Consider the following 12878-nt stretch of genomic DNA (forward strand, 5'->3'; position numbering starts at 1 on the left):
ACTGTGGAAGTGCGCCCCATTGGGAATCCTGACTCTCGCGCAGTGATCGCAGAAGGGACGCGGCGCTTAGTGCATTCCTAGAGCCCGAAACTCAAAAATTTGGTGGATGGGCACGCCCCTTTATGATTCCCAGAGAGGGCAGAGTGAATCCCAAAACATCTCGGGTGCCTCCTGAGATCATTGAGCGGGAACCCAGCAGGGACCCAGGAGCCAAGAAGAACCGGCAGTGAGCTCTGGAGAGCGAGTGAGCTCGGGAGCACCCTGGGTACGTGAGAGACTTACTGAGATTTGGCTGGGAAGAGTGATAAGCATTTCAAAGGTCCCTCAGCCAGCTGAAGCCAGCAAGATCAGAAAAACTGGTCTGGCCAGTTAGAAACCAACAAGAGGTTTTTTTTTTGTTTTACTTTGTTTTGTTTTGGTTTGTTTTTGTGGATGTTGTTGGTTGATTGATTTTATCTTGTGTTTTAAGTGACATTTTATTTTTCAATTCTTAGTATTTTTATATTTCTCAATCCCTTATGGTTCTCTTCCATTCATCCCAGTATTACTCTTTCCACTCCAAATTTACCTCTCCTGAACTCCATTCTTCTGCTTTGTTTTCTTTTTTTTTTTTGATCTTGCAAGTTACTGTAAATTTGTATTATCTTTTTCTCACTTTTCTGACATTTTTTATTTTAATAGTATTTTGGTATTCTTTTTCTTTCTGTATAATCTTCTTTGCTTGGCTGGTTATACTGTCATTTGATAGGTTCCCCCTGGTATCTCAGCCACAGTGTGTTGATAATTTACTATCCTTTATTTGTGTTCCATTAATACGCCTCTCAAGGTCCTATACTCTTTATTCTTGTTATCTAGATCTCATCGATTCTGCCACAAGACTGTCGTTTTACTATTACTGTTAATAAGACCTAGTTCATACAATTGTAAATACTGCTCGATACCCCTACCTGATCTCAGCCCACTTTGCAATTTCCTGAACTATACTATTGTGGGGGTTGTCTCTATTCTTTTACATGCTACTCCTATTTACTAATCTTTATTCCAACCTTACCTTAGAATCTGACCTCCCACAGCCTCACAGCTTTCTAGATCCAACTAACAATTGTCTCGGCCCCAATAAGAGTCTTACCTTCTTTCCATCTTTTCTAAAAGGTGGACAGTGGGGTGGAGGATCACGGTGAACACTATAAGGAGCCAAAGGATAACCCATCTCTTCTCTACTGGCTGCTAATGTAAATATCATAGTATACTGTCTTGCTGTCTTGAACCATTTTGCCTTACTCCTCCAACTGATCACAAAAAAAAGAGTAGGGGGAAGTTGTGAACACCAGGATACATGAAGGAGACTGCACCACTGAATCTCACAAGTATTCTACCACAGAAGTTCACACCATAATTACAGGGAACCATAACAAATCAATTTAAGAAACAGAGGCTAACAAGAAGAAACCCACAAACAATGAGAAAAAAAAGAAACAATCCCCAATTGAAGGGAAACAAGGAAGCCTCAGGAAAAATGCTAAATGAAATAGAGGCAACTCAACTATCAGATAGTGAGTTCAAAACAATGATTGTCAGGAAGTTCAATGAACTCACAATGAGCTATCAGGAACTAGAGGGAAACTACAACAATCTCACTGCAAACTACATAAACATGAAATAGGAAATAGAAACTCTCAACAAGGGCCAAGAGGGAATGAAGAATACAATTTCTGAACTGAAGAACACAGTAGAAGGAATGAAAAGCAGGGTCGATGAAGCAGAAGATCGGATTAGTGAGCTAGAGGACAAAGTAGAAAACAACACCCAGAAAGAGCAAGAAAAGGAAAAGAGGCTCAGAAAGAATGAAGAGAGATTAAGAGAAATGCAAGACAATATGAAACATAATAATATCCGTATACTAGGGATACCAGAAGGAGAATTAGAAGAGCAAGGGATTGAAAATTTATTTGAAAAAGTAATGAAGGAAAACTTCCCTAATTTGATGAGAGAAAAAGTCACACAAATCCAGGAAACACAGAGAGTCCCAATCAAGAGGAACCCAAAGAGGCCCACCTCAAGGCGCATCATAATTAAAATGGCAAAATACCAAGACAAAGAGAGAATCTTAAAGGCAGCAAGGGAAAAACAGGAAGTAACATGCAAGGGAGCCCCAATAAGTCTAACAGCTGAGTTCTCAATGGAAATACTTCAAGCCAGAAGAGAATGGCAAGAAATACTCCAAGTAATGAGAACCAGAGGTCTGCAACCAAGGCTACTTTACCCAGGAAGGCTCTCAATCAAGATAGAAGGCCAAATAAGAAGCTTCCCAGACAAAAGAAGTCTAAAAGAATACACCTCCACCAAAACCAGCTCTGCAAGAGATGCTAAAGGGACTGCTTTAAGGAAAGGAAGGAAAAGAGAGAGAGAAAGAGGACCACACGTACAAAAAACGCAATGAATAAGTACCTATCAATAATAACCTTAAACGTAAATGGATTAAATGCTCCAATCAAAAGACATAGAATAGCTGAATGGATAAGAAAAAATGACCCACATATATGCTGCCTACAAGAGACCCACCTCAGGATAAAATACCTGCACAGGCTGAAAGTGAAGGTCTGGAAACAAATCTTCCAAGCAAATGGACAGGAAAAAAAACCCGGGGTAGCAATACTCATATCAGACAAAATAGACTTCCAAAAAAGGTGCATAAAGAGAGACCCAGAAGGTCACTTCATAATACTCAAGGGAAGAATCCACCAAGCAGACATAAATATTGTAAATATATATGCACCCAACATAGGAGCACCCAAATACATAAAGAAAATCTTAGAGGACTTCAAGAAACATATGGACAGCAACACAATTATAGTGGGGGATTTTAACACCCCACTATCAAAAATGGACAGATCTTCCAAACAAAATATCAACAAAGATATTGTGGCATTAAACAACACCCTTGATGGAATGGACTTTACTGATATATACAGAGCCCTCTATTGAAAAAAAGCTAAATATACATTCTTTTCAACTGTACACGCAACATTTTCAAAGACTGACCACATGATAGGACACAAAACAAACCTCAAGAATTTCAAGAAAATTGAAATCATACCAAGCATTTTCTTGCACCACAAGGGACTGAAGCTGGAAACTAACCCCAAGGAAACCCAAAACACTCAAAATCATGGAGATTAAATAACATGCTATTAAACAATGAATGGGTCAAGAATGATATTACGGAAGAAATCAAAAGGTCTCTGGAAACAAATGAAAACGAACTCACACCAACCCAAAACCTATGGGACACAGCCAAGTCAGTCCTGAGAGGGAAGTTCATAGTGATACAGGCCCACCTAAAAAGGTTAGAAACATTCCAAACAAACAACCTAACCCTACGTCTACAAGAACTCGAGGAACAAGAACAAAGGCAGCCCAGAGCAAGCAGAAGGAAGGAAATAACCAAGATCAGAGCAGAATTAAATGACATAGAGACTAAAAGCACAATTCTAAGGATCAATGAGTCCAACAGCTGCTTCTTTGTAAAGATAAAAAAAATCAACAAGCCTTTAAGCAGACTCATCAAGAAAAAAAGAGAGAAGACCCAAATAAACACAATCAGAAATGAAAGAGGAGAGATTACAACAGACACCACAGAAATACAAAGGATTGTAAGAAATTACTACAAAGAACTGTATGCCAAGAAATTTGAAAACCTAGGTGAAATGGACAAATTTCTATAAAAATATAATCTCCCAAAGCTCAATGAAAAAGAAGCAGAGAGCCTGAACAGACCAATAACAACAAAAGAAATTGAAGCAGTAGTCAAAAAACTCCTGACACACAAAAGTCCAGGTCCAGATCGTTTCACAGGAGAATTCTACAAGGCATTTAAGGAAGAGCTAACCCCTATCCTTCACAGACTATTCCAAAACATCCAAAAAGATGGGAGACTCCCAAACTCTTTTTATGAGGCCAACATCATCCTAATTCCAAAACCAGATAAAGACACAACAAAGAAAGAAAACATCAGGCCAATATCACTGATGAACATTGACACTAAAATCCTCAACAAAATACTGGCAAACCACATCCAATACATTAAAAAGCCAATACACCATGACCAAGTGGGATTCATTCCAGGGATGCAAGGATGGTACAATATTTGCAAATCAGTAAATGTAATACATCACATAAACAAAAGCAAAGACAAAAACCACATGATCATATCAATAGATGCAGAAAAAGCATTTGATAAGGTACAGCACCCATTCATGATAAAAACACTCAGCAAAGTGGGAATAGAGGGAGCATTCCTCAACATAATAAAGGCCATATATGAGAGACCTACAGCCAACATCATACCCAATGGGCAAAAATTAAAATCTTTTCCACTAAGATCAGGAACAAGACAAGGCTGTCCACTTTCACCACTTCTATTCAATATAGTACTGGAAGTTTTAGCCACAGCGATCAGACAAGAAAAAGAAATAAAAGGCATCCAAATTGGAAAGGAGGAACCAAAACTGTCACTGTTTGCAGATGACATGATAGTGAACATAGAAAATCCTATAGACTCCACCAAAAAACTGCTTGACCTAATAAATGAATTTGGCAAAACAGCAGATACAAAGTCAATATCCAGAAATCAAAGGCATTTCTGTACACCAACAATGAAACAGCAGGGGCAGAAATCAAGAAAAAAATCCCATTTTAAATCACAAAAAGAAAAATAAAATATCTAGGAATAAACCTAACCAAAGAGGTAAAAGACCTGTATTCAGAAAACTACATAACACTCAGGAAAGAAATCAAGGAAGACACAAACAAATGGAAACATATACCGTGTTCATGGATTGGAAGAATTAATATCATCAAAATGTCCATACTACCCAAAGCAATTTACACATTCAATGCAATTCCCATTAAAGTACCAATGGCATATTTCACAGACATTGAACAAACATTTCAAAAATTTATATGGAATCATAAACGACCCCGAATAACTGCTGCAATTTTGATAAAGAAGAGCAAAATAGGAGGGATCACAATACCTGACACTAAACTATACTACAAGGCCACTGTAATCAAAACAGCCTGGTACTGGCATAAAAACAGACACATAGACCAATGGAACAGAACAGAGATCCCAGAAATAAACCCACGTCTCTATGGTCAATTAATATTTGACAAAGGAGGCAGCAACATAAAATGGAGTAAAAATAGCCTCTTCAACAAATGGTGTTGGGAGATCTGGAGAGCTATGTGCAAAAAAAAATGAAACTCGAGCACCAACTTACAGCATATACAAAAATACATTCAAGTTGGATAAAAGACTTAAATATAAAATGTGACACCATTAAAGTCCTAGAGGAGAATCTAGGTAGGAAAATCTCAGATATTTCACACAGAAACTTTTTTACTGACTTGTCCCCTAGAGCAAGGGACATAAAGGAAAGAATAAACAAATGGGACCTCATCAAAATTAAAAGCTTCTGCACAGCTAAAGAAAACAGTTTCAAAATAAAAAGAGAACCAACTGTATGGGGAAAACATATTTGCCAATGATACCTCAGACAAGGGTTTAATCTCCAAAATATATAAAGAACTTACATGACTCCACTCTAAGAAGACAAGGAACCCAATTAAAAAATGGGCAAAGTACTTGAACAGCACTTCTCCATGGAGGACATACAGAAAATCCAAAGACACATGAAACGATGTTCAATATTGCTAGCTATCAGAGAGATGCAAATTAAAACCACGATGAGATACCACTTCACACCCTTCAGAATGGCCATCATAATCAAAGCAACAAACAACAAGTGTTGAAGAGGTTGTGGAGAAAAGGGGTCCCTAGTGCACTGTTGGTGGGACTGCAGACTGGTACAACCACTATGGGAAGCAGAATGGAACTTCCTCAGAAAACTAAAAATGGATCTGCCTTTGGAACCTGCAATTCCACTGCTGGGTCTCTATCCTAAGAATACTAAAACACCAATCCCAAAGAACCTATGCATCCCAATGTTCATAGCAGCAGAATTTACAATAGCTAGATGCTGGAAGCAACCTAGATGCCCATCAGTAAATGAATGCATCAAAAACCTATGGTACATATACACAATGGAGTTCTATGTAGTGGAAAGAAAAAAGGAGCTCCTACCCTTTGTAACAGCTTGGCTGGAGGTGGAAAGCATTATGCTAAGCGAAACAAGCCAGGCAGTGAAAGACAAATACCATATGATCTCACCTTTAAGAGGAACCTAAACAACAAAACAAAGAAACAAGCAAAATATAACCAAAGACACTGAAATAGAGGACAGGCTGACAGTGCCCACAGAAGAGAGTAGAAGGAATTTCAGGGGACATTGGGAAGTGTTCACGGGAACAAACTTAGAGGACACATGGAGAAAAACTAGGGGGAGGGTGGTAATGGGAGGGAAGTGGGGAGGTTTGGGAGGGTGGGCTGGATTGGGACTGAAAGGGAGAAAACTGTACTTGAACAATGATTGAAATAAAATTTAAAAACAAAAAAGAAACAAAAAAAATAAAATTAAGAGACTACAAGTGGTTCTCCAACTTAAGTGTTCACCTATATCACCTGGAGGGATTGTTAAAGCACAAAATGCTAGCTTCACCTGAAAGTCTCTGATTAACAAGATCTGAGGTGGGGCCTGATAATCTGCATTTATAGTAAGCTTCCAGGTAATGCTGATGCTGTAAATTGGTGGACCACACTTTAAGAACTACTGGACTAAAGCAACACTTTCTAACCAACAACTAGGGACCATATTTTCAAACCAGGTACTACCAGTAGCAAAAGGAGAAAAGGCAACCACTGCTTGCATGTGAATCCCGTCTCAACCACTTACCAACTGGGAGAACTTGGCCAAGGTATTTGACTGCTCCATGAATTTTTCATTCTGCTCTATGAAATATCCATGTTTTTTTTCATATTAGAATTATACCCCCTTAATCTCTCAAGTAAAACTCTAAGACCTAGGCTAGGGCACTGATCTTCAAGCTCAAAAGCACACTAGAATCACCAAGGAGACATGAAAAAATACTGATGGCTGGGACCTCTCTCCAGGGACTTTAATTTATTAAGTACAGGGTTAGCTTGGGAATAGGCATTCTTTTTTTTTTGAGAGAGAGGGAAGGGAGGGAGAAAGAGAGAGAGAGAGAGAAACATCAATGTGCGGTTGCTGGGGGTCATGGCCTGCAACCCAGGCATGTACCCTGACTGGGAATCGAACCTGCGACACTTTGGTTCGCAGCCTGCTCTCAATCCACTGAGCTACGCCAGCCAGGGCAGGAATAGGCATTCTTAATTTAAAATGGTTTGTATAGTGCCCTGGTTGGGTGGCTCAGTTGCTTGGAGCATTATCCCATACATCATACAATTGCCACTTTAGTTCCCAACCAGGGCACATACCTAGCTTGCAGGTTTGACCCCCAGTTGGGACCTATACAGGAGGCAACCAATCAATGTCTCTCCCTCCCTCTCTCTCTCTCTCTCTCTCTCTCTCTCTCTCTCTCTCCCCTCCCCAACCCCACCCCTTCCTCTCTTTCTCAAATCAATAAACATACCCCAGGTGAGATTTAAAAAAAGGTTGGTATAGTTATAACATTACATGGTATAAATCAATGTAAATATATAAGCCAAGGCTATGTGCATGCACATGGAGAAATATTACATCCCCCAAGAAAAAATCTTGTAGAAATTCATCACATTTTAAGACAACAATTATACATCTGTAAAGATTAAACACATCTAAAACAATTCCATGTAAACAAATGGTAAAAGCATGAAAACATGGAACAAACATAAACTACACTCCCAAGATAATAGTGACTTCTTGGGAGGTAGGGGCTTGGAGGATGCCATTGAAGAGGCATGCAAAATAAACTTATGTTGCAAAAATATTTCATTTTTAAAAAAAAGATGCACTGGAGCAAGTGTGGCAAATGTTACCATCTAATACATCTAGGTGGGAGTTACATTGGTAATCTTTATACTATTATATACATTTCTTATATGTATTTGAAAGAGTGGCAGAAAGAAAAGTTACATCTTCTTTGCTTAGGGAGTGTGAGAGACTTGGGGCAGTCTATCGTATTGAAAATTCCCCCAAATACTTGACATTGGGGTCCTTCTATTTAAGGGGAGTCTCATGGGATGAAAGGTCTCAGGATACATTTGGGAAACATTGCTTTATTGAATGGCACACAGCATCATCAAACATTCAGTGTCACTATTAGTCACCCCAAATGAGTGAAGACACAGACTTATGCTTGTGAAGGGTGAAATGTCATAGTCATCCTTGAGCTCTCACCCCTGCTTGATAGAAGGAATCTGGCAATGTACATCTGCAGGTAGTTCAAAGTCAAGAGGTGTAGCAGTGTTCTCAGTACCAGACCCACATCCAGAGATTCACTACAAGGATTCATGGAAAAAGATTCATGAGACTCAGTATACAGTACTACTCAGGGCTAAGATTTATCACAGCAATCTAGTAAAGACACAGGGCCAGATCCTAAAGGGAAAAGAAAGTGGTGGGGTCTGGAGGGATCCATGTGCAAGCATCATGCTCTCTTCCTCCCACCAGGGGTCACATAGAGCATGTCCTACCCCAGCAATTAAAATGCAGCAACATGTGTATAATGTTTCTGCTCCGGATAGCAATTTGAGCTGCAGTTTAGGGTTTTTACTGGAGGCTGGCCACATAGGTACCCTCTGTCTATCATGCAGCAAAGTCCAGATTTCCAGAAGGAGCGTAGGTGCTCAGAATAAAACATGTTTGTATGACAAACAATAATCTGGGCAACAGTAAACACTTAACAGTTAGGGAGTGTTCAGAATCCTCCTGAAATCCTAGCTCCCAGACACTAGCCAAAGGCCAAGTTTGCAAGCAGGCCTTTCTAAGGATACCCAATTCAATCCTGCTATGTTAACTCTGTTCTGCAGAGGACAGTTGGATGAAACCTCAGATAATGCAATCAAAAGTATTATGGAACCCTATGGGATAATATGATGAGGTGAAAACAACAAGGTGAAGTGTACTAAAGGAAAACAAGAGCTTTGTGACAAAGTCCAAAAGATCAGCTACTGGCACTGAATGGAGGAAGGAGACCCAGCTTGACAGCAATTAAAGTGAAAAACACCTGAGGAGAGGGGGTGGGGGTGTTGCTCAATATGAAGGATTTTCAGGAACTGTTATAAAGGACACATGAAGAAAACCAAGGGGGGGGGGGTTGGAGCAGGGGAGGGAGGTGGGGATGCCTGGGGTTGGGGGGAGTGGTGGGAGGGTAAATGCAGACAACTGTACTTGAACAACAATAAAATAATTTTAAAGAAAATAAAAATGTAAAATAATAAAAAAAAGAATTAGCAGTGTGAACTCAGCCATTGGAAAAATGAATGGAATCCTATTCTAAATTAATTGGAGTGTCATGTCCAGATCAATGGATGTAGAACTCCCATGGTATTCTGAAATGATCGACCATCATTTGGAAAATATATACATTTCTAAAGTCCTGGTTCTAATACAGATAGAAATAAATAAAGGAAGTGCAGTGAGCAGTATGGGTCACTGGAATAACACTGATATGTGAGCAATCTTACTATTTTTGAAATGAGGTTTTGAAAATTTTGAAAGGAGTCATGGTTATTCTCTTTTGCTCCATTTGGCAGAATTGAGACCAATGGTGGCAGCTTTAGGAACACAGATGCAGAGGCAACATAAAAAGGGGTAGAACAGCCCAAGAATGGAATGGGCTGACTTGGACAGAAATGTGTTCCCAATTAGTGCAAATATATTCACACTGCTGGATGAACATGTATCGATATCTCTAGGCTGCTTGTAAGGTTTTTTTCAGATGATCTAATAATCATAGATGAAAGATTAACGAGAGAAAATGACCATATTCAATTGCAAACATATGTATGGAAACTCTGCATACACAGGAGAGTCAGAGATCCCACATACACAAAAACTTCAGAGACAGAAAGGGAAAATGAGGCATGTATGATATTCTGAACTAAGAATTACCTTGGGGCTTCAGAGGGGAAGAATGTCATTTTGGTGTTTCATGGTTTTGTAAGGTTTATAATTTATCACAATTTTTGTCATTCTGCATAAATCTGATTTTGTACCATGTTTTGTATTTGTACACTTGAATCATTGCTCTTAAAGATGAGCCCAAAATTATATAAGATTTAGGACACAGAAAACCCGGGTCTGAATCGGTTCGAACATCTTGTCCCCACTCTCTATACACTTGACCTGAGCTCTTGGCATACTGTCTGTCTCACTGTTGCTCACACAATTCTGACATTCCCTAGTCTCTGCACTGGCAATTTACTCTCGAAGCCCTCTTCCTTCAGAAATTCACATCACTTACTTTCTCCCTCTTTGAAGGTGTTTTCTCAAAATGTAACTCCTCCATAAGGCCTTCCATGTCTTGTCCTTTCCTCTTAAATGTACAGCCCATATCTACACAACTTTCTGAAACTTCTTGCTCCATTTTAATTTTCTCCTTGCTATATAGAATTTTCACTCTAAAGTTAGATGGATTAGTAACAATTGATTAATAGGTGCATGGCAGGCTCTATCAATAAATAGTCACATTATTATGCTTAGAGTTTATTGCCCGCCCCTCCACTAGAATGTACTTGATAAATAATTTGTTAAACAAATCAAGCTATCCTTATATCAAAATTTGTGGATTGGATTGGAAGATGGCAGCCAAGTAGGTAGGAGTTGAGTCCACTCACTCTTTTTTTAAAATACATTTTCTATACTTTCATTTTTTTTACTTTTTAATTTTAATTTTTGTTCAAGTACAGCTTTATGTCTTTTACTCCCATCCCAGCCCACCCCCCAAGTGCTCCCCACTTCCCTCCCATTTCCACCCCCCCTAGTTTTACTCTTGCACAAACTCAGACACTTAGTTGATCTTCCAAAAAAATAAAGTGAACAGTGAATGGAGTTTTAGCTGATATGAAGTTTGGAAGTTAAAGAGCGCAGAAGATACTTCTAAACAGGTGGTGAAGAGGTTTTATAGGTGGACAGGGAAAATGCCCTAGTATGGCACCAGCAGCTGTGGCACCTGCAGCTGCAGCACCTGCCTCCATGGAGAACTTAGCAGTCCCCTCTCCTCCCGGGCAGGGAATCCCTCAGACCCAGGTCAGGAGCAACTTGGATACACAAAGTCATCAGGGAGAATGAGGCTACATGCACACGCACGCACGCGCGCGCACACACACACACACACACAAACACAGAACAAGTAGCACACCCATAGCTACAGTGAAAAACACCAACTGGGAGAGTTCCAGAGAATGAGAGATGCTATCTGAACCTAGATCTGGTGGAGGAGGAGGGCCACAGCTAGCCATGACTGTGATAGACTCTTGACTTTTTAGAGAGGTGGCATGTATAGAAAGCCAGATAGTGACTCAGCAGCAGTGGGAGTGCCCAGAGAGACTTTTTAAGGGGAGCTGAGGCCTGCTGGGCAGGGACCCTGCACACATAGCTGCTCTGCCAACAAGGAAAGAGGATTGTGGGTACAATTTGTTCCCGCTGGTCAAATTAATCAAAAAAGTCCAAAGCAAGGTGATTTCTTGGTCCCAGCCCACACAGCTGTGCAGAGTAGGGTGTGTGGGCCTTTGTATACTGTGAGGGCAGTGGGCTGGGAACTGTGCACCTGAGATTTTTAAAGCCACATTGAGACCCCTTCCTTGGAGGAACCTCTAGGAAGGGAAGGTTGCATCCAACCTCCATCTCCCGAAGGAGCAAGGGAAGATCTGCAAAACCAGCTGGTCAGACTTAACAACCCTCCAGGGGGCTTGTCTGCAAGAGAAAGAAAGCAAGAGGAATGCCTAAAAGGACCAATTTTGAACTCCTCACAGGGACATAAAGTGCACTGGGTCCTAAAGCCCTATGTCACTGAGGCCAGCAAAGCAGGGAGTTCAGAAAGTGGTGCAGAAAGGGGGAATCAGGGCCCCACCCAGCCTCGGTTTGCACAGAGTTGCTGTCTACACCAAGCAGGAGAGAGCTGATACTCTTATACAGATTGTCCCCCACCCCCTGTGAAACCGCTATTTAATCAGAAACTACATTATAAACTGGAGATAAATTGGGACAGACTAAAATGGCAGGTGTAGGGGCAGGGGGAACACACCCACAACTTTCCCAGAAGACTGAACAGTGCCTCCCAGGGGAAACACAGAGGTCAGACCCTCTGGACTGCAACAGAAGCTACCTCTAGAGGCAGGTGAAAGAGATACAGGCAGTGTTGCCAGAAGCTGGACAACCCACCCGGGGACCTTGAGCTGATAAAAAACTAGATGGATGCAGAAAGAAGTCAGGTGAACACCAGCTGCTGAGATGAATTTCACCTTCTTCTTCCTCAGAACTTGGGTATTTTTTTTCTTTCTTCTTTCTTTCCCTTCACATAACCTTTTAATATTTCCTCTTTTGCTTCAATTATATTCTAACTCACTCACTACTCTTGGTCTTTTATTTTTTATCTTTTATTCAGATTATATATATTGTTCATATTATTGTTATTTCAAATCCAATAATATGAATTATTAATAATATGTATTATTAATACCCTTCCCTGGTCTTACTCCATTTTACCTTTTTCTTGACCTTTCTTATTATTGTAAACTTTAGTTTTTCCCACGTTACACCATGTCCCTATTCCTTACTCTTACTATTTCTCCTCCATCTATCCTTGCAAAAGCATTTTTCCTTCCTTAAGTCAGCTCACATTCTTTTCCTCCTCTTGTAATACTTTTATTTCTTTCCCATCTTTATAAATTATGGCTATTCGGGCAAGGATATCATGGTCATTGCTGTTCTTCTCCAATGGTATTCCTATTTGTA

This window comes from Phyllostomus hastatus, unplaced genomic scaffold (genome assembly GCF_019186645.2).
Source record: "Phyllostomus hastatus isolate PE091 unplaced genomic scaffold, TTU_PhHast_1.1 phas_scaffold_200, whole genome shotgun sequence".
In the NCBI taxonomy this organism is placed as follows: Eukaryota; Metazoa; Chordata; class Mammalia; order Chiroptera; family Phyllostomidae; genus Phyllostomus; species Phyllostomus hastatus.